Source organism: Lycium barbarum, chromosome 2 (assembly GCF_019175385.1).
Source record: "Lycium barbarum isolate Lr01 chromosome 2, ASM1917538v2, whole genome shotgun sequence".
Lineage (NCBI taxonomy): Eukaryota > Viridiplantae > Streptophyta > Magnoliopsida > Solanales > Solanaceae > Lycium > Lycium barbarum.
Window position 1 is genome coordinate 124,192,066 of NC_083338.1, and position 22,712 is coordinate 124,214,777.

Genomic DNA, 22,712 nt, shown 5'->3' on the forward strand with positions numbered 1-22,712 from the left:
GGCCAGGATATGTGGGATACTGTAGAGCTATTAACCAAATTGGTAGCCGTTCAGGCTCAGCGGCAGGGAATTGGCGTTGACCAGCTGGACCGAGCTGGTGGTGCGAGGGTCAAGACTTTCCTTGGGTTAGACCCTCCAGATTTCTCCGTGCTGAAGCAAACTATGGACCCTCAGGACTTTATTGATGGTATGCAGAGGACCTTGAGGGTTATGCACGCTGATGAGGTCAAGTCCGTAGAGTTGGCTTTTTATAGGTTACGTGACATCGCAGTGTAGTGGTTGTCATACCCCATTTTAAACGGGTTAAAGTAGAGTACAACATATTGGTGATTCCTTTCTTTTATTTTATGGAGTCGCCACCTAATTATTTACGGTGAATTAGGGCACTTAAAGTTTATTAAAGTAGTTATCTAAAGTTGATTTTATTTTAAAGTCTACGAAACCAAAATTCTAGATAAGGGTTCAATTAGTCTAAAGGGAAGGTATTAGGCATCCTTTAAGACCCATTAACAATGGTTAACCGACCGGACTTATGTTAATTAATTAAGGCTAAAAATGTAGGTGTAACATTTTACAATATTTAAGAAAATATCTTTGTGAGTATTGCTAAAGTTATAGATAGATATATAAGGATGTTGTTTAAAATAGAACTTGTAGGATTAATTTAAAAAGCTGAGTATGAGTGTAAAGATGCTTAAAATTCAAGTATCGAGAGGGAATTGATTTAATCAAATTAGAGAAATATTTTCATCAATCTCATTAAAATCGTCTTATAAATCAAATTCTCATTTTGAAAAATGATGTTATCGACATCCTTTAATCCTTATTGAAAATATTGACATTGAAGAAATTAAGATAACGCTACTTATATCTAAATAGAAAGCAGATTTAGAAAAGAAAATTGTTTTGACTAAAAAATGTACTATTGCGTCAAAAGTGACTTGAGATGATCGATTTTTTTAAGCATCAAACCCATGAATTAAAATACCAAACCAGTAAGGACTCTTATTTAGAAACCAGTCGAACCCCAAACTTATACTACCTATAGTCACCTGGCTGTGTTAAGGGCTAATATTCCATTTGTAAAGACTAGACTTTGACCAAGAAGATAAAAATAATCCCACATATAATCAGTTAGACGTTCAAACGCAAACAAGTATCAAATATGAATAGTAAACGACGTCCACTGTAACTTTTGTCTAATGACAACTGGACACGATTTTTCTGGAAATGCCATGGATTCTGATCTCGTGCAGTTGGCAGTGAGTCTCAGAATGAAACTCTTCGGCTCTGGTATGTCATGCAAAACAAGAAGAGAAATGAAAAGGGTTAGAAAGAAAACCTGATTAAAACAAATAGCAGATAAAGGAGAAAATTAAAGAACTTATGCTAACCAATTACTAACTGAAAGATTTTTGTTTTTTAGCAGGACTACCTGATTGCATTAGATAAATAACCACAATAATGTTTTCATCAGACAAGGGAAGTTTTCACCTCAAGAGACAAATTTCATATGTAATCGAATAAAACAAAAGGAACTTAAACTACTGCTACTTAATAACAGTAGCAAAAGATATAAAAAAAAAAAAAAAAGTACTGCCGAAAAAGGGTGAGGAAAGAAAATGAAGAAATAACAAATATTCAATGACTCTCAGAAACACGCCCTTCTATCAGCACCAGTGGAGCCTTGAAAACAAATATCGATATTGAATGTATGATAAGATGAAGCTGGTTTATTGGTCTGCAACAAGGATAATGGCCAAAAGCAATTCGACTGGCCAAAAAATTGTAATGCAAAGACCTCAATTTTTTTAATGATTCCTGGTGTAAAAGATAGTGATTTACAGGCATGAACACATTGGCATTCAAATGTATGGCCTGAAGAAGCGCTTATAGGATCAGCCAAGGGGACCATAACAATCCACGAGATATGTTAACACTCAGTCACAACCCAACAGTTCAGCAGCATGGTTTACACACTATCATTATATACTTTGTTTTTCAAATAATCTCGACTCTCGTTTACATTTAAACGTATTCGGAAATTAAGTTTTAACAAACTATGGGACCTAAAAGGTACTCTTTTTAAAGTGGCTGTAATTACAGCAGTTCATGACCATAAATAAAGCAGAAAGAAATGGCTAAAATGCAACACTTCATGGACCAACATAGAGCAGCGGAATGGCTAAAATGCAGCAGCAGTTTCAACTCCAAAATGCAACAGCAAAATGGCTAAAGTACACTAAATGAGCTAATTACCATGCCTAACAATGTTAAAGGGGAAGTAATAAGTAACCATGAAAACCATAAAGACTAAAAGAAACAAAGCATCATATTAAGTTATATTTTATCGAATGACATCGACCACCAATTACTAGACTGTACATTTTAAGTGTTGGAATTTAGACTTATCATCTTATAGGGAAGAACACATTTTCATTTAGCAGGTAAATCAAGGAATATTCACGCACACAAGAATAAATGGCATTCTTCCAACTGTTTCTCCCTATTAATTTATCAAAAACAGGATGTTAAGCACAAATCATCGCGAAGAAAATGACAAATCTTTTGGGAGGAAGAATCAGTATGTCTCGTGGTTTATAACTTTAGACATCACAACTAGCATAATCCAAACATAAGAAAGAACACTACAAAGTGGGCGGATTGTACAAATGGATGTTACAACTGGAAATCACACATGGTACAAATTTTATATTGTTCCTTTCACCAACCACATTTACCACTAACGAATTTTACAACAGAAGCATCTAACTCTATGAATGAAGGATAAAGCGACGAATTACGATGATGAGTCAAGAAGAAGATAACGATTGTCAATGCACAAGAGCTTCCTAAGTTAACTCAAGGTTTGTAGGCATGCTAACGAATACGCAACAAATTATGCTAAATACAATATTGAATCTTCATTTAAACAGATATGCTATGTTCAATTTACAAAAGAAGGTTCATGCCATTTTTAGGTCTTCCAAGCAAGTACTCAAATCACAGATTTGATTTCCTTTGAAAAATAGAACAGTCTGAATCAGATATCAGCAAATGATGGCACATACAAACTGATTTTTGGCAAAAACAGAGGCAGAAAGGTGATGGACTAGATACTTGATTTGAACACTAATCCGAAACAGCAACTATAATGACTGAGCTAAATTACAACGGTAAGCTAAACACCCGAACCAAACATGGATCGCAAATACAACCAACGCACTCAATACACACGCACCAAAGAACTGCTGAACATAAATGCTAGGACAACGTTTACATAAACAGTACCAAACACTTAAAGGACTACTGAAACCACTTCGCAAAATAGCTAATCACCACGTCGAATCAAAATCATACTAAATTAAGCGAATCTAAATACATCAATTTACTTAGAACAGAACTTAAAAAAAAAACAGAGTGGGAAGGAGATTTCTGAACTGTTTTGTGTACAGTGAAATGGGGCGTCGACGGTCACGAATCTAATCCCTCTTCTCAAGAATGAATTCGAAATTAGAGTTGGGTGAGTCGAGTATCTTTTCGCGGCTAAAGTTCACCGGAAAAAGGAAACAAGATTTGGAAGACAGTTCGGTATTTCTAAAAAAAATGTTGAGTAACGGTTTTTTTGAAAACGTTGAGCAATCGTTCCCCCTAAAAACGCTGAGTAATTCCCGGCTAAAGTTCACCGGAAAGGGAAATCAAGTTTAGATTGTTTGTGTCCCTCCAAAAAACTGAATTATTCCTCCAAATACTCAAAATCCCTCCTTTCGGCTGAATTTCAAGAAAATGTTTTTTAAACACGGTTGATGAAAACTGTCCGTTTCTCGGAAATTTGAGGTGGTTAAAACTTGTGTTTTGTAGGGAGATTTTATTTCCAGATCTTCCACTCTTTTTTAGATCTCTCTTTTCCCTCCCCTTTCAAGATTCAATTCGCCCCCAGATTTATAAGGTTTCGTTTGATTTAAGAAAAGAGAGAGAGGAGCGTATGAGAGAGAGGAGCGGGGGGACAGAGAGAAGTGGAGGTGGCAGAGGCATGGGGGACAGCGGTGAGTGGAGAGGAGCGTGAGGAGGGAGACGAAGGAGGAGAGAGAAGCGGGAAAGAGAGAGGGGAAGGGGTGTGCGGCGGTGATGAAAAAGAGAAAGAGATTAGGTTTTAGTTTTTAGGGGTAAAGATTGGACCAGGTCGGGTGATAATGCTGGGCTGGACCGGGTCAGGTAGTTAGTATAGGAATTGGGCTGATAATTTGGGCTGGTTGGGTATAGTTAAAATAATGGTAATGGGTTGGTCCGTTTGGGCCATTAATTGCGGAAAATGTTAATCTTTTCTCCCCTATTTAATTATTTTTGGGTTTCTAATTTAATAACTAGTACAGTATATACTATGTGAAGACAATTAATAATTAATATGTAGAAAAAATAAATATTTTACAAAGTGTTGTCTTGTAATTAATTTAACGAGTCCAAACCCGAAAATAATTTGTGATAAAGTAATGTTCGTAATGTTGAAAATAAAAGTAACGATATTAATAGTAGTAGCAATAAAATAAAATAGAATAATGAAAATAAAGTATTTAGCTCGTCAGTAAATTTAGAAGCTCCAGTAAATAAAATATTAAAATAAAGGAGGGACAAAATTGGGTGTCAACAGTAGTATCGGACATGGGAGCTATCTAGAGGAGAGAATGCCCTTCCAGCCGTATGGCAGGAGTTTTCATACGCTTTCATTCGCCATTATTTACCACCAGAAATGCGACGAGCCCGAGCAGACAGATTCTTGCATCTTGAACAGGGTAATATGAGTGTTCAGGAGTACTGTATACACTTCGATTCATTCGCCAGGTATGCCCCGGTCATGGTAGCCGATATGGAGGATAGAGTCCATCATTTTGTGGCTGCTTTAGGGCCGCATCTGATTGATCAATGTACGACAGCTGCATTACAGTCGAGCATGGATATTTCCCGCATACAGGCATATGCGCAGAATTTGGAGGACCGTAAGTGCCAGCGAAGAATGGGGCGTGAGCATGATCGGGGTCGTAATAAGAGGACTAGATCGTTAGATATAGCTAGTGAGTCCAGGGGAGGACATAGATAATAACATTCCCAGTATCCCTTTCATTCAGCAGCGATTTTCATGTCAGGGGTTTGATCAGTCTTCTTATTCTGGAGTGGGCCAGAGTTCCATCAGGTTCTCAGTATAGACCAGAGTCAAGCAGATGATTCCATCTTTGTCGCGGTGTGCCCAGTGCGGTAGACCACACTCGGGGCAGTGTCGATTTGGGTCGGATACCTGTTATGCCTGTAGCCGGCCAGGCCACGTGATGAGGGAGGTAGGTATTACTCGGCCTACAGGGTCCGTAGCTGGTTTCTCTTCATCTGTACGCCCTCCAGGGCATAGCTCTCAGGCACCAGCAGGACGAAGTAGAGGAAGAGGTGGAGCATCTAGCTCGAGCGGTCCTCAGAACCGTATTTATGCACTAGCTGGTAGACAGGATCGCGAGTCGTCTCTTGACATTGTTACAGGTATAATATCAGTTTCCTCCTATGATGTATACGCATTGATTGAACCCATATCTACTTTATCCTATATTACTCCATTTGTTGCTAGTAAATTCGGGATAGATCCTGAGTCTATTAAACCTTTTGAGGTGTCTACGCCTGTTGGTGACCCAGTTATAGCTACGCGAGTATATCAGGGTTGTGTAGTTATAGTGTGTAATTGTAACACCATAGAAGACCTGATTGAGTTAGACATGATCGATTTTAATGTCATTATGGGTATGGATTGGTTAGCTTCCTGCTATGCTAATGTCGATTGTAGAAAGAAGGTGGTCCGGTTCCAGTTTCTGGGCGAACCAATTTTAGAAGGTAATGCTGTTTCACCGAGGGGTAGGTTTATTTCCTACCTTAAGGCGAGAAAGATGATCAGAAAAGGGCACATTTATCACTTACTCCGAGTCTAGGATGTACAAGCAGAGTCACCGACCCTTCAGTCTGTCCCTGTGGTTAATGAGTTTCCGGAGGTGTTTCCAAATGAGCTTCCAGGTATCCCGTCAGAGCGGGAGATCGATTTTTCTATGGATCTATTGCCAAATACTCAACCAATATCTATTCCTCCTTATAGAATGGAACATGCTGAGTTGAAGGAATTAAAGGAGCAACTGAGGGATTTACTTGAGAAAGGCTTTATTAGGCCTAGCACATCATCGTAGGGAGCACCAGTATTATTTGTAAGGAAGAAGGATGGCTCCTTGCGAATGTGCATTGATTATAGACAGTTGAATAAAGTGACCATAAAGAATAAGTATCCACTTCCAAGGATTGATGACTTATTTGATCAGCTGCGGGATGCCAGGTATTTCTCGAAGATAGATTTGAGATCGGGATATCATCAGGTTAGGGTTAAGGAGGAGGACATTCCGAAGACGGCATTCAGGACTAGATATGGGCATCATGAGTTCCGCGTTATGTCATTCGGATTGACTAATGCTCCGGCTGTGTTTATGGACTTGATGAATCGTGTATTCCGACCCTTTCTAGATTTGTTTGTGATTGTATTCATAGATGATATTCTGGTTTATTCACCGTCAGAAGCCGAACATGCAGACCACCTACGTGCGGTGCTTAGAGTTCTTTGAGATAAAGAACTATATGCGAAGTTTTCTAAGTGTGAGTTCCGGTTGAACTCTGTGGCTTTTCTTGAACACATTATCTCAGATAAAGGCATTAGGGTGAATACCCAAAAGATTGAAGCCATGAAGAATTGGCCAAGGCCAACGACACCAACGAAAGTACGTAGTTTCTTGGGTCTGGCAGGTTACTATAGGAGGTTCGTAGAGGGATTTTCTTCTCTTTCAGCTCCATTGACCAAGCTGACTCAGAAATCAGCTAAGTTTCAGTGGACGGACGCATGTGAGCAGAGTTTTCAGACATTGAAGGATAAGCTGACCTCAGCACCGGTCTTGACTCTTTCAGAAGGAACAGACAACTATGTGATTTATTGTGATGCCTCGGGTGTTAGGCTAGGCTGTGTGTTAATGCAACATGACAAGGCTATTGCTTATGCTTCTAGGAAGCTGAAGAAGCATGAGCAGAATTACCCAACTCACGATCTTGAGTTAGTTGCGGTGATTCACGCCTTGAAAATGTGGAGGCAATACTTATACGGTGTTCATGTTAATATTTATACTGATCATAAGAGCCTCCAGTATATCTTTAAGCAGAAGGACCTAAATTTACGACAGAGGCGATGGCTAGAGTTGCTACTATGACGTTGATATTCTGTACCATCCTGGAAAGGCCAACGTAGTTGCAGATGCTCTTAGTCGTAAATCCATGGGTAGTTTGTCATATGTGCGGCCAGAGAAAAGAGAGATAGCCAGTGATATTAGTCAGCTAGCCAGCTTGGGAGTTCGGTTGATAGACACAGGTGATGGAGGATTTACAGTTCAAGATACAGCCATGTCATCTTTGATATCCGAGATAAAGAAGCGGTAATACGAAGACCCCATTTTAGTACATTACCGAGATACAACTCCTCAGAAAGAAAAGACACCCTTCGTGGTCACAGGAGATGGAGTACTCAGGTATCGAGGTAGGTTATGTGTTCCTAATATTGTGGGTCTTCGTCAGCAGGTTATGGGGGAAGCTCATTATTCCCGCTATTCGATTCACCCGGGCACGACAAAAATGCACCATGATCTCAAAGAAGTTTATTGGTAGGCTGGTATGAAAAGAGATATAGCAGAGTTTGTCGCTCAATGCCCGAATTGTCAACAAGTCAAGATAGAACACCAGAAGCCTGGAGGTTTATTGCAAGCTATGGAGATTCCGACATGGAAATAGAAAGTAATTAACATGGATTTTATTACAGAATTGCCCTGTTCTCAGCGAAAGTATGATTCAATATGGGTCATTGTTGATAGGCTTACAAAGTCAGCTCACGTCGTGCCTGTCAAAACTACTTATTCAATTGAAGACTATGCGAAGCTCTATCTTAAGGAGATTTTTTGACTTCATGGTGTTCCTACAACCATCATTTCAGATAGAGGAGCGCAGTTCACAGCTAACTTCTGGAGATCTTTCCAGGAAGGTACTCAGGTGAGTCTTAGTACTGCATTTCATCCGCAGACAGATGGGCAAGCGGAGCGTACTATACAGACACTTGAGGACATGCTGAGAGCTTGTGTAATTGACTTTCGAGGTAGCTGGGATGATCATTTACCCCTTATCGAGTTTGCATATAATAACAGTTATCATTCCAGTATCCAGATGGCTCCTTATGAGGTTTTATACGGGTGGATATGTAGATCACCTATAAGGTGGTTTGATATTGGAGAGAATCAATTAGCCGGTCCAGATTTGATACAGCAAGCAGTCGACAAAGTGAAAGCCATCCAAGAGAGATTATTAGCGATGCAGAGTCGACAGAAATCCTATGCAGATAATCGGCATCGCAAGCTAGAGTTTGAGGTAGGAGATTGGGTTTTCTGGAAGGTCTCGCCTATGAAAGGGGTGATGAGGTTTGGCAAGAAAAGTAAGCTAATCCCTCGGTACATCGGACCATATAAGATTATTCGTACAGTGGGTAAAGTAGCATATGAGTTAGAATTACCTTCTGAGTTAGAGTCCATACATCCAGTATTCTATGTGTCCATGCTCCGTAAATGCATAGGAGATCTCTCGAGAGTCGTGCTAGTAGATGATATCCAGGTGACTGAGCAGTTATCGTATGAGAAAATCCCTGTGGCTATATTAGATAGACAAGTCCGTCGACTACGAACTAAGGATGTGGCTTCTGTTAAAGTACTCTGGATAAATAATAATGTCGAGGAGATGAATTGGGAGGCGGAAGAGGAGATGAAGACTAAGTACCTGCAGTTGTTTCCGCTGTCCCAGGAGGCCCAGTTTGAGACATCATCATCCCCAGGTATTGGATTTATTTACAGCTATTGTGATTGGTCGTGTGAGGCCATATTGTTGTATATTTTAGCATGTGCCCGTGTGCGGCATTATTTTGGGTTGCTGTGCACAAGATGGTAGTGGTAATTACAGGGAAAACTCTGGCAAAATTTTTTGTAGAATTCCTAAGCGTTTAACATTCAAGGACGAATGTTTCTAAGGGGGGAGGATATTACACCTCGAAACTTTTCGCGCTATGTGCGTTGTGAGTAAACTAACGTGAGCTCGGAGAGGTCACAGAACCTTTATAAGGTTAATGAATACTCTTAACAAGTGTTAAACAAGCGTCTAAAGGTTCCGGGATCAAGCAAATCGAAGAAAATAAATTTGTCGAAAATTTGAAAAAAGTTGATAGAATTTTGGGTCAACTTTGGAGGGGTATATCTCCTAGTATATTAGGAGTTTTAAGGTGTTTCAAAAGCCCAAAATGAATTTCGTCGAGTCTAGTTTCCAACGCAATAAACCGCTCGTCGATACGACATCGAAGTAGAGAATTATGGACGTTATAAGTTAGGCTGGCAAAGTAGAAACGCGTGCTACAGTAACTGCTACAGTACTGGCATGCTACAGTACCGGCATGCTACAGTAACTGCTACAGTGACCCCGACCCGACTTTACTCACCTATAAAAGGGGAAAAACCCCATTTTTTCACCAAAAATCAGATTTTAGAGCTCAGCCACATATAGGGTTATTTTGGTCATAAAAAGTTGAGTGATTTTAGTTAATCAAGGCTCGGGTGGTGCATAGTTGTGCCTATAGCATCATTTTGCGGTAGAGTTTGGCTTAAATTCAAGGCGGAGAAGTGAAGATATAGCAATATTATCGGGAGAAAGGTATGAATCTATTATTATTAATGTTAATCTTGGTTTATTTACGGAGATAGAACTGTCAAATAGCCGTATAATAGTTTTGTTGGTGGAAATATGGGATAAACCCCATATGGAATATTTATGGAGTATTTTGGTATTGAGAATATTATGATTGATGTTGGTATTGTTGTTGTTGTTGTTGGTTGTTGAATTGAGATTTCGGGCTAGGCATATAAACAGGGGAGATGCTGCCGAAATTTCGGCAGATTCTAGAAAGTGTTTGTTTGAGGGCTTAAGAAAGGCCTATGAAGATGAGTCTAATAATAGTATAAATTTTCTTGAATATAGATTTACGATCCGCGGAGGACAAGCGTTGAGTAGTTAAAGTTAAGGCGTCCAAAAAGGTATGTTAAGGTTTTCCTTTTCTTTTATTTTGGCATGATCCATATCGTACGAACGAGACAATAAACAAGCGAGTTACAATGGCTCTATTCTTAGATAGTGTAGGGATATTCATTTCCTTGGCCTCTTATGTTGATGATCATAGCCTCCAGAGGCTTATCATATTAGTTTCTTATGTCACATAGAGTTTTTATATTATCAGAAGAGTCCAGATTATTCTTTTCTAGGTCTTTCATGCATTTATATGTGTGTGTGTGTGTGCAGCTATCATATATATATATATATATGTGTGTGTGTGTGTGTGTGTGTGTGTGTGTGTGTGTGTGTGTGTGTGCCTCTATGGCCGGGCAGACACGCCACTATAGTGGGCAGCTTATGATACCGTGTCGGACGCGGGATGATGATGAGATGATGATAAAACCGTGCCTATATGGCCGGGCAGTATAACACCACGCCTTCATGGCGGGGCAGCACATATATATATATATATATATATATATATATATATATATATATATATATAAAAGCATGCATAGTGTACGCCCTCAGAGGCCCTTCAGTTATACAGAGTCATATAGGCAGTTTCAGACATACAGATTGACTTCCATGTTCAGATGTTCTCCATGATTCTTATGTTCATATTACTCTTATGCCTTAGATACTCGGTACATTATCCGTACTGACTCCCCTCTTGTTCGAGGGGTTGTGTTCATGCCCGCAGGTACATATAGACAGAGAGGCGATCCAGCCCAGTAGAGCCTCTTCTCAGCTGTTGTTGGTGCACTCCACTCGTCTCGGAGCTACTGTCTGTTTTGGTATGTTATGTTTGATGTATATGTACACGGGTATAGCGAGGCCCTGTCCCGTCCTTTCTACTGTTGATGCTCCAGTAGAGGTCCGTAGACAGTTGAGTATAGTTAGACTTGATGTAGCCTTGTCGGTTTCCACTCTTTTGTTGTACAGTATGTAGCAGCCGTGTCGGCTTGCACTGTTATTTTCTGTATATATATATGCTTTTATGCCAGATGATTGATAGTCCTTAAAGTTATCCTGATATGAATTAGCATGGTTCAACTATGAGTCTTATGGGCCACCCACTTGTCCAGTAAGGTACAGGTACGAGAGTAGGGGTGTTTGGTCAGTAGTGGCCAGGCACTCATCACGACTCAGCGGATGGGTCGTGACATATTTCTTCTTCAAAATAACTCATCAAAACTACCCAAAAACAACATCAAACTCTCAGAGAATACTCAAAACCCAGCAATGGTACACACTAACAGGTAAGCAAGTTTAGCTTCTCAAATGGCAATTTTTAGGAAAGTAAATCAAGCAATATTTCAGTAAAACAAATAGCAAAAGATCTATAGTTTAAGCTAAGCAAACTAGCATCCCAAAACTCAATTCATCAGGCAGTTTTTAAGTCAAGAAGCTCATGATTAATCTAGTCTAAAATGAGAGCAACTCTTAGTCAAAATAGAGATTTTCAAAATTCTAGTTTGAGGGGATTAATACACTGTTTTCACGAGCACAGTTGCAAACAATATTTTCAGTTTACCTTGGCTTAATTTGAAAGATTCAGAGATGACAAGCGCACAAGCCTTTATAATTTCTAACTAGATATTCCAACTTGTTTTCAAAGTTCAAATATGCACAGCCTCTTATTGTAAACTCAAGTAAGTCAATTTTACCAGTTAAGGCAATTTTGGGACAAATATTATGTAGGAAAATTAACAGCAACCCTCAGTTATGATGAATACTCTACCAGTATACAACAAAGAAAAAAAACAGAGATAGATTTGTGTTCTTGCAGGTTTTCCTTCGACATGATCATGTCAAGTTCAAATACAGTCCAAGAGATGCATAAGATCACAAAGAGGCTTAAAACTCGTTGACCACACTAGGTAGAATGGGGCAGTGCCAAGCTAATCAACAAGACAAAGGGACAGTTCTTTATCTTCAAAATTATAGTTTACCTTTTTAAGATTTCTAGTTCAAATATCAAGTTTTCATTCTTACTTGTATTCAGAGATACCAGTAGGTTAAAATAATGCACACAGAGTCACTAGGTACAGGTAAAAACAAACCAAAAGTGACCAGTTTTTTAGGGTATTCATAGATTCCAAAAACGCAATTTCAAGTCTCAATCTGTTTCAACATATTGTGGAGTTAATAAAGGCAATTACAACTACACACATAGTTTTAGAGGTTGATCAAGTGAAAACACTTACACAGATTCCAACTAATTTCAAGTATAAACCTAGTGAAAGAAAATAGCAATTCCAAACAGAAAGCTACATCTAGATGATTATGGAAAAGTATTCTTATAGCATAACAACTTCTATCAAAAAAGAAAGGGACAAAATTAAGCTATTTCCTATTAGCTTTCTTAATTAGTCAAATATATCAATCCAAACAGGATTCAAAGGGGATTCCAAATAGTATCATAGAGGTTTAAAGGTGAGATCACACACTAGATAAAACTGAGAGAAGCAGCCAAGCTAAACAATCAAAAGTAGTTTCATCTTTCCAAAATGCTTACAGTTTTCTTTTCAAACTCTTGCAATCAATTTTCCAGAACAACAACAAGTTTACAGTCTTGACTTAGCATCTTTTCAATCATTTTTTTCAAAAAAAAAAAAAACAAATTCTCAGATTCTAAGTGTCACAACAAAAGAACAGTCAACCAGGGAAAGTGAGGCAAGTAAACACACAAATGGTCTGGATAGTTCACACACAGAGTCTCTTCTTCTTTTTCAAGTTAATTTTAAATTTTTTAAAACCAAATGTAATGCATTTTTTTAAGCAAACAGACATACTTCATGGTTTTATGTAAGGAAAAATCTAAGTAAATGAGAAGTTGAACCTCCACAGAGCTCCCTAAACACTACATGTAATGCCAAGTACAATCTTTTTTTGTCCAGAACCAGTTTTACTAATCAAGTCTTAATCACTAATAAAGGAACTTCATCTGAATATGGGGTCCAAAACAAGCAATCAAGTGAACCAAAGAACACACAATTTCACATAAAGTTTAAAGTTCTACTTTTACAGTTTTAGTACTCTATTAATTAAGTAAGCTTAGTGATCAATGGTAGGCAAAACAAAATCCATAATTTCAACTTCAATAGCTAATTCAGGTTGTATTACAACACTTAACAAGAATCATAAAGAACAGTCTTGACACAGGAATGAATTTCACTCAGGTTCAAATTTTCAGACTTGGGAAAATAGGCAAAATTGCAAGTTATAGCACAATCTCCAATCTTTAAGTCAAACAGGATTGTTTCTTACAATTTAAGTCTTAAGAGCCTTGTTTAGCAAATAGCAAACTCAGTTTTTCTCTAGAACAACCAAATGGATTCAAGACAGTGTCAAATTTCAAGATAGCACATAGCCACAATTTATCACTTCAAGGTCAAAAACATGTTCCTTTTAATCCTTATATGACTTGAATGATTCAAAACAGCAGCAAGTGTCAAAACAAAAGGGAATTTCTAATCTTTTTTGTTATTTCAACTCTTAAGACTTCAACTAAGCACACACAAGCATTCAAGAACTGATTAGGCTCCATTTTAACAAAAATAAGTTCCCATTTTTATTAACTGACTCCCATATTAACAATTTATGATCTCAAGGTCCTACCAGTTATATACTGAGTCATTTTCAACCCTATTAGAATACTCAGTCAAGCTTGATAGGTCATAAAACTCATTCAGTTCCTACTTTCAAAACAGTAATGACACTTAAGCAATTCCCAAAACTTCAAATTACAAATCAGCTTCCAAATATGACTTAAGGTTATCTTCACGAAGAACTGCAAATACATTAGTCATAAACCAAGTTGTAAAGGACTTAGTACTGGTTTTGAATTTAGCAATCTAGACAGTAGAGGGATGACAAAACATGATCATCAAACCAAAATAACTCAAAGTATCCAGTTTTCAAATAAAGACATTCAAGACCATAAAATAATTCCACAATTTCATTTAAAAAAAAAGAAGAGAAACTTACTCACCTAAAACAGTTTCCATATATCAAGCAAGTGTAATACCCTTAAATGAATTTGTACAACTACTAATAATCACATTTAGCTAGTTTAACAACTAGAAGGGGTCCAATGACTAAATAACCCAAGGTAGATCACTTTTAATCTTTAAAAATGATTTCAAAGCCAAAAAGGAAGACCCCTCTCTTCACCTCTCCTCTTTCTATTTATAGAATTTACAATTTAGGGAATCCTAGGAATGGAAATGGACACCTAGCCCTAGATTCCCCCCCCCCCCCCCCCAAAACCCCCAGATTTTTGTATCTTTCCCAAGAATTCGAATTTCCAATAGATAAGACCACAAAAAATGACAATTAATTGTACCTATAATCCACAAAAATCCAATAAAAATCAGAAATACTAGGATAGTACGAATACAACAAATTTTGTACCATTCTAACGGTACAATTGTACCAAATGGTATAATGAAGATAAAATCCCCAAATTTACACCTTAACCATGAAGCATCTAGGAAATTCCCCCTAGATTCCTTATTTTAAATGCACATGGTGCACAAGTTGGCCAAGGGCTCAAGGCCCCATCCATGGCAACCATGTACACGTAAGGAATCCGAGTAACAACCTAGTAATTCGATTTAGGCATAAAAAAAATGAAATTCGAATGGAAATAAATCTGAAAATCATGAGTATTCATGATAGGGCATAAAATCCCTCAAGAATTTGGCCAAAAATGGCCGCAAATCACCGTGAATCAACACCAGGGCGGTAAAAACCTAGCCCTAACAAAATCGCCATTGACGAAGAGAGGGACGGAGTAAAACAAAAAATGAAACGGTGGGGGTGGGGGGGGGTGTAAAGTTTATCATATTAAACATTCCCCTCCCCTTTTTAATAACCCCCCCCCCCCCAAAGTTTTTAAAGTATTTAAATTAACCACCCTTCCCCCAAATTACATAAAGACTAACTATTATAAATACACATATAATTAAATAAAAATAGTTATTTTAGGCTAATTAAAATTTAAAACCTGTAAATTTAATATATTAGCTTCAAAACAAGCCTAATATTGATATAGTTCCGGAGAATATTTAAAAATGTGAAAAATGCGGTCAAAATGAGCCGTAACTCACACGTCTTAATTAACAATTTTTTCGAGTTAAGCGGAATGGGATGTGTATTTCCTCTTGAATTATATTTATGAAAGTTAATAACTCGTAATTTTCTTGCAATTGCCAATTTTTATAGAATAATAATTAAATGTCAATTTTTGCAATTCTCTCGGGATTTTGAAATTTTAATTTTTTGAGGATTCATCCTTGCTCCGACTTTGACTTGAGAATTTTGAAAATTAAAATACGCGTCTTATGAGGTGAAAATTAGGTGTCAACAATTAGCAGTAGGCTAAAGATGTTCAAAGATTTTAACAAGTTCAAAGATATTAACTCAGGTCATTTGGGCAACTCAATATGAACAATAACAGAAGCAACTAAAGCAATACTTAAGGAGCAACATATGCAAAAATCAGATACATTGGCATTGAATCTGATTGTTAATAAAAAAAACCTAGCAATCAATTGTAGCACAAACATACAAAATAAAGTTGCCAAAGTGTCAATATCATCATTACAGACCAAAACGAAGGATCAACAAAAATAGGGATAGGGTTGAGGAAAGGGATCATGGATTTGCAGGTATGGTGGTGTTGAGAGCACTGAACATCCTATCTAGCCTGTCATCTGCAGATTTATGAGTGGCCAAGATCTGCTTCTGAAGTTCTTCAACCTTCTTTTTCATCTTGTCATTGTCTTCTCTCAGCTCAGCAACCTCTGTTGTTTGCACCCCACTGGAAAATATCTATTTCTTAATCCCTTTGGTGACCTTTCCAGTGACAACCTTGAAGTGCTCAAACACCTTTGTCGGGAATAAACCATAGGGGAGACCATGCTTGCTATCCCTTGTGTCCACAACCTTCATCATCTGCTTGATCATAATTATAATGGAGGGTAAGCTGACCGTATGTTCACGATCCAGTATCTCCATCAGTATAAGTTCCTTCTTAGATATGCTACACCACTTCTCAGTCCTAGGCAATACCACTTTGTTGACAAACTCAAATAAAAGCTGATATTAAGGCTTCATCTGCTTGTCACTTGCTCTCCTATCTTGACTATAAGGCTTTTGAAGTAATTAGAGGCCTTGATATCCTTGTCATTCCCCAGTATTTTCACTCCCTCATTTGGGACATTCAGAATTTCTCCCAAATAAGTTTCATCTATTGTAAAATCAACCTTTCCAACCTTGCATACCAAGGTATGGTCATCAGTATACTGCATATTCATAAAGAAATTAGCTACCTCCTTCTCATAGGCCAACGCAGAACCTTCAAGTAGATGGTCCCATTGTTGAGCTCTCAGAATCTCCATCAACTCGTCTAATCCTTAGTGCCCATCCACCTCAGGATCGAACACTCTGCCAAGTAGCACCTTTTGTCCTCTCAGATTTTCCTGTCTCAACTTTTCTTTATCCTTCCTCAGTTTTCCTTGTTTGGTAGAACCAGGTCCCTTGCTTACATTCATCTTTAACCTTTTGGATGAACCTGCTTCTTCAGTTTCATTTCTCTTCCTTTTCTTTGGGGGCTTAGAAGTTTTCTTTGTTCACTTCAGCAGCATTTTTCTCAATTTTCGCCTCACTCATCGTAGTTTTCTCCTTTTCAACTAAATATTTTCCTTTTCTTTTAGAGTTTTTTCTTTCCAAGGGAGCCTGCTCCTCTTCTTCCTCCTGTGTCTTAGGCACAGTCACCACTTCTTCTTCATGTCTTAACCAGCTTAATTCAACAGTTTTTACCAATTTTCTCTTCTTCTTTGTACTCTTCTCTTTACTTAACTGAAGAGTAGAGTCAAGTTTTGCTCGGGTTCTGGGTCTAACAATGGGTGGTTTCTTACTTTGCTGTGAAGAGGTTTTCTTCTTAGCAACATGTTTGCTCTTAGTTGTGTTTCCCTTCTCAGATAGTTTTGAGGAACCAGGTTCCCTTTTTGAGGATCCTTCCCATGGAACAACAATAGTGGATAGGGGTACAACATCCAAACATTCTCCTTCGGGAGCAGGTCTCTCATTCATAACCTCCGTTTCACCGAGATTCCCCTATTGCCCCTAAGTCTCTACATTATCCTTCTCAGTCTCTCCTTGCTTCTCCTGTGTTTCTATACTCTCTTTATTAATCTCCCCTTCAATAATATCTTTCTCAGACTGTCCCTCAGCAATATCACTCACAGCCTTTCTAATACTGTCATCAAGGTTCTCACCAGCATTATCCAAACCAACTCTCACATTTTCACTCTCCATCAGCAATTCCTGTCCAATGTCATCACTAACCCCCGCATTTTCAACATCTTCTCCTAATTTATCTATATCTTCAGCCGAATTTTCAACAATTACAGGACTACTCTGTCCCTCCGCACATGCAGCAATTTCAGGTTCAACATTTGATTTTTCCTCTACATCCTTTTTTTAAAGGTTCACTCTACCTTTCCTCACACTCATAACTACAGAATCCACGTTTACATTTTTCTCCTATACTTATTTCACTATTCAGAGGATTCGGGTTACCTGAGTTTAGTGTTGTTTCTTCTGAAACTCTTGCTTCATTTCTTAGCATGTCCTCTGCCACTATTGGACCATCTTCATTCATATCTTTGCTCGTCACCTCCATTTCGTCGTCCTTCTCTACGATTTTCTCAGTGTGGTCAAGGTATTGGGAGGTTGTCATACTCCTTTTGGAATCGGTTTTTTTCTGAAGGGTTTGGGGTTACGGAAGAGGAGATAATTTTCTTATGTGTTAGGCTCTTATTAGTTGTAGAGGGACCAGGAACAATTGTTTTGGTCAGAAAGAGGTAGGGTTTTGGTCAGCGGAGTTTTGAGATTTTGTGGGTGATGGGGGTGACTTTTGGTCTGATGAAGTAGACGGTTTGGTAGGAAAGAGTGTAAGGTTGGCTTTAGTAGCAGTGGGAGATGAATAGTTTAGGTTAGACATGGTTGATCTTGTGCTAAAGAGAAGAGATTAAACAAGAATGGAAAAGGGTTTTGATCGTAAAGTGAGTAAAGTGAGAGAGAAGAGAGGGAATTTTGGTTTATATATAGAGAAGGAATAGATTCTGAATGGTTGAGAGAGAAAATAGTCATTTGAGAATAGGTCGTATCGGAGGAGGTGTAACAATTGGGCTCATTTTTTAAAGAAGCGGGAACTAATAATGACATGGCACTCAGGAAAAATAAAAAAGTGTGAAAGTGCTTGAAAAGACTACTAACCTGAGTCAGAGGGACCTGGTCCCTTGACACTTTTAATAAACGCTTAGGCAAAAACTCTGAAGAGTGCAATGTCTCCAATGTTTATGTTGTACTGAGATTGCCATGTGAGCATACCTGTAACGGTATAAAAGTGAGTTAGATATCTCCAAAAAACATTTCACGCATTGTACCTTTTCTCTTAACATAGCCAGTTATTGAGGAGCCATTAGATGATTTTGAACAAACCCAACTCCATCTGATTTCTCTCAAGATGCTCCCTACTTAATGCCTTGACGAAGATGAGTGCAAACTGGTATATCTTGTAGACCTTCATGTAAAATGACACTTTCTTCACATTATCCCTCAGAGAATGATATTCCATATTGTCATAATTGTTGCCTCTCATTTGCTCAATTTGTTGTGGATCAAATAGCATCTCAAGGATTCTTGTTGACATCACTGATTGCATATTCAACTTCAATCAAAAAGAGACTCATGCCGTTTGCTTCTTTATATTTAATAAAATTAAGCAGAATCCCTCAAAATATCCCATTCCATAAGTACTCTTTATATCCACTAAAAATCCTGTTCAAATATCTTCAGCATCTCTAACCAAGCTGATGTTATTTCCAGAGGAAGCGTAAGGACCCGGTCCTTCCACCTCTCAAGATACTTCTGTACCCTCTTAGCAATCTTCAAAAGATATACTTTTGAACTTGGTTGAAATTTAGCATATAACCCAACACTTAACACAAAGTAGTGTATTCTAGCAATTACGTGCAACAGAGATCCATTTGACACCTCAGTGGTCTCAACATCCTCTATCCTAAACCTTTAACCAATTCTTTGATACACTTAAGTTGATTGATCAAGGTGCCTTTTGATGGCTGCTATTTGCAATCCCAAGAAGAGATTGGCCTCATTTGCCATTCTCACTTCAGAATTACTGTCTGTGAGCTTGGCACACTCTTTACATGGGAAAACAAGAGGTTTATCGAGAATGCATCTGAACCAATCAACGAATTTTATCCTCTTTTCTTAAAAGAAAAAATATTGTCACCTCTTTCTTCCTGTCAAGCCAATTTTAAAAGAAAACTTTTACAAATCTTCCATTTCATGCCCAAGGTACTTGCTTTGAGAAATTAGGAACCTTATCAAGCTAGAGGGATAAACCAGGAGCCTCAAGACCTTTAACAACTAAAAGGTTTCTTGGACTCATAATTCACTCTTCAAGTATGCATTTGAGAAAAGCACTTTAACATCCATTTGGAACCACATGATTTCATATGGGATACAGAGGAAATTTATACCCTGATTGCTTCTAACCTTTCCACCGGCACAAAAATCTCATTATAGTTACTTCCCTCTTCTTGTTTGTCTCCTTGAGTCACAAGTCCTTCTTTGTCCCTTATGGTGTTTTTCAAGTCATCAAGGCTTATTGCAAAATGCCAGCTCAGTCCCAACCACAGCTGTCTGAGTACTTAAGGACCAGGTTCCACACTTTGTACTTCTTAAAGAGATGAAGCTCTTCCTTAGGCTTGGTTTGGATCCCAGAGTCTAGAGGAATGATTTCAGCATCAAGAGGATGAGATCTTTTGAGATTTTAGTTAGATACTTAAATTTCAGCATTTGAGGTACCATGTACCTCTACATTTGATCCATCATTAACATCTACAATCCTAGATCACCATTTCTTTGCTCGCCCTCATATGTGTTTGACACAGCGTTAGAAACTCCATCTCCAGCCTCAGGTGGAGTAATAAAGGGACCAGGTTCTTCTACATCCTCTGGACAATTTGCTGGACCTTCTTCATTTGATAGCCTCAACTTATCATTTCAGCTTTACACTTTATGCCCCTCTGCTTTTGTGATCTGATTTCCTTTGCAGAAGACCTTGTTATGAGAAGAAAATACAACGAGGAATTCTTCATACTCTTAGTGTCGAGCCCTTTTCAGGTCCTTCTCACATTAATTGAGACTGAAGCATTCGCACCCAAATCTCTTTAGTCAAACCAGCTTAGGCTTTTTTTCCATTAAGCAGCTCACAGAGAGTCTTTTAAAGCAGGAGCCAGATCAAGCACCCATTTAACACATAGCATAATGGAAATACCACCTTTCATCAGCATTAACTTGACCATATCTTTAGGAGTCTTTTCTTTCTTTTCCCAAACACAATATGAGGTGTTTTAGGAGCAGAAGAACATGTTAGACTCATCTCATCTTCAGCGCACAATTTGTTGTCATTTGCTATTAGTTTCATATAGACCAGGTCCTTCATCATAAGTTGATTCATCAGAGGAAGACTTGCATATATCAGTTCTAGTGACATTGTTTCCAGCACTAGTAACATTCTCATTCACATCACTGAGAGAGGTCAAGTATCCGTCTGTCGATAAGATAAGGTTTGTCACATTGAACTCCCCACAGTTGACACCACTTAGCACACTTGTAGTTCAAACGTTCAACTTTGTACACACATTCAAATTCATGGGAGGGTGTCTTGCCAATTTTGCTCACGCAAAGAGTATATCATCTCTTCATGTTACCACTAGACATACTCCCACCTTTTAAGGCTTTGAGTGAGAGAAAATTGTCCATTTCTTCAACCATACGCTCAGAGCAGTCACCATCTACCAACCACTATTGACTGTCCCTCTCTCACTCCAGCCTTTACACATGATCACTTGTTGGACATAGGAACCCAAACCAGCTTGGGTCCCAATTAATGATAGAATGGGTGAACTAGATATTTGTTCGCCCATGTAGGTAACACACTCTTTTTCTTCTGGGGACCAGGTCTCTGTTTTCTTGGTTTGTTTTCAACATCCTTATTGTTTCTCTGTACAGACTGAGCTTTTATTTTACTCAAGTCCTCATAATGACCAGCACGATCATAATGAGTGCAATGCCACTTTTCAGTCACATAGACACATTTGCCCTACATATTGTAGGGGTTTTTTTTTTACCCTTTTAGCAGCAATAATCTATTCTTTATCATCACCAGTACACATAGTAATAGTTTTATCATAGGTCAAAGTCCAATAAAGTGACTTCTTAAGTTCAGTTCTGATTTGTTTCAACTTTTCTTGAAGTAGTCTATTTTTTTCTACTTCAGCAGTGAGATTAATTTTGGCCTTTTCAAGTTCGCCTTCAATCTCAAGATGAATCTTACTACCTTTTTGTTTTCTCCTAGAAGGAGCGCTCATCCATTTGTTCATTTGGCTATTTAACAGAGCATTATCTCTAGATATTTCCTCAACTTGTTCCCTTAGATCCACTATAGTGACTGTCATATCATCTGTAGCTTGTTCTAAAACATCAACTTCCTCATTTAGAGTGTTTTTCTCATTTACAAAGCTATGATAGGCATCAATCAGCACATTTGCAAGAGATATTAACTTCTTTTGAGAGTAGTTTTTCAGATTTATTTGGACATCAAGAACATTTACCTCTTTTCATCCTCATCTTCAGATTTTGCCATAAGTACAAGGATGAAGTCAAATCCTGAAGCTTCATTATCAGTATCCATCATGGATATCTCCCCTGTATCCTCACCATTATCAAATTCATCTGAGAAGTCTTCCCAAACAGCCAAAGCCTTCTCTACCAAGGTGTCAGCAACAGTTTTTGAGTTGAGCTTGTCATCAGGGACCTAGTTCTGCTCTTCTACCTCTTCAGCATCCTCGTGATATTCCTGGTAGTGAAAGGAATGTGTTTCCACGACTCATCCAGGTTTCCCAAAATCGTGACAGCAAATATTTTCTTTGACACTTCTGCTACTGCTCCTTATCTTTGACAACCTTTTAATGATGGTAGTTATTACAGACTCATAACCATCTGAGTCACTTGTATTATCTTTCTTGAGTACTTTCTTTTTCAACTTTCTTTTTCTTCTTCTCTTTTCCTTGCCTTTTCTTTTCCACATCTTTTACTTTGAGCTCGTAGATCTTGAGGTCATTGACTAGCTCATCAAGGGTCAGGTCTTCCAAATCGTTAGATTTAGAGATGGTGAATACTTTCTTTTTCCAAGATATTGGCAGTGCCCACAACAGTTTATGGATTAGGAACTTTTCCCCGAAGTCTTCACCAAGAGAACGAAGCTCATCAATGATGGAGGTGAATCTAGTATACATATCATGAATAGACTCACCATCCTTCATCTTGAAGAGCTCATACTTTGTAGTAAGCATTTGTCGAGCATCCCAAATCTCTCTTGGTGACTTGTAGAGACAGTTGAGGTTGTAGTCTTC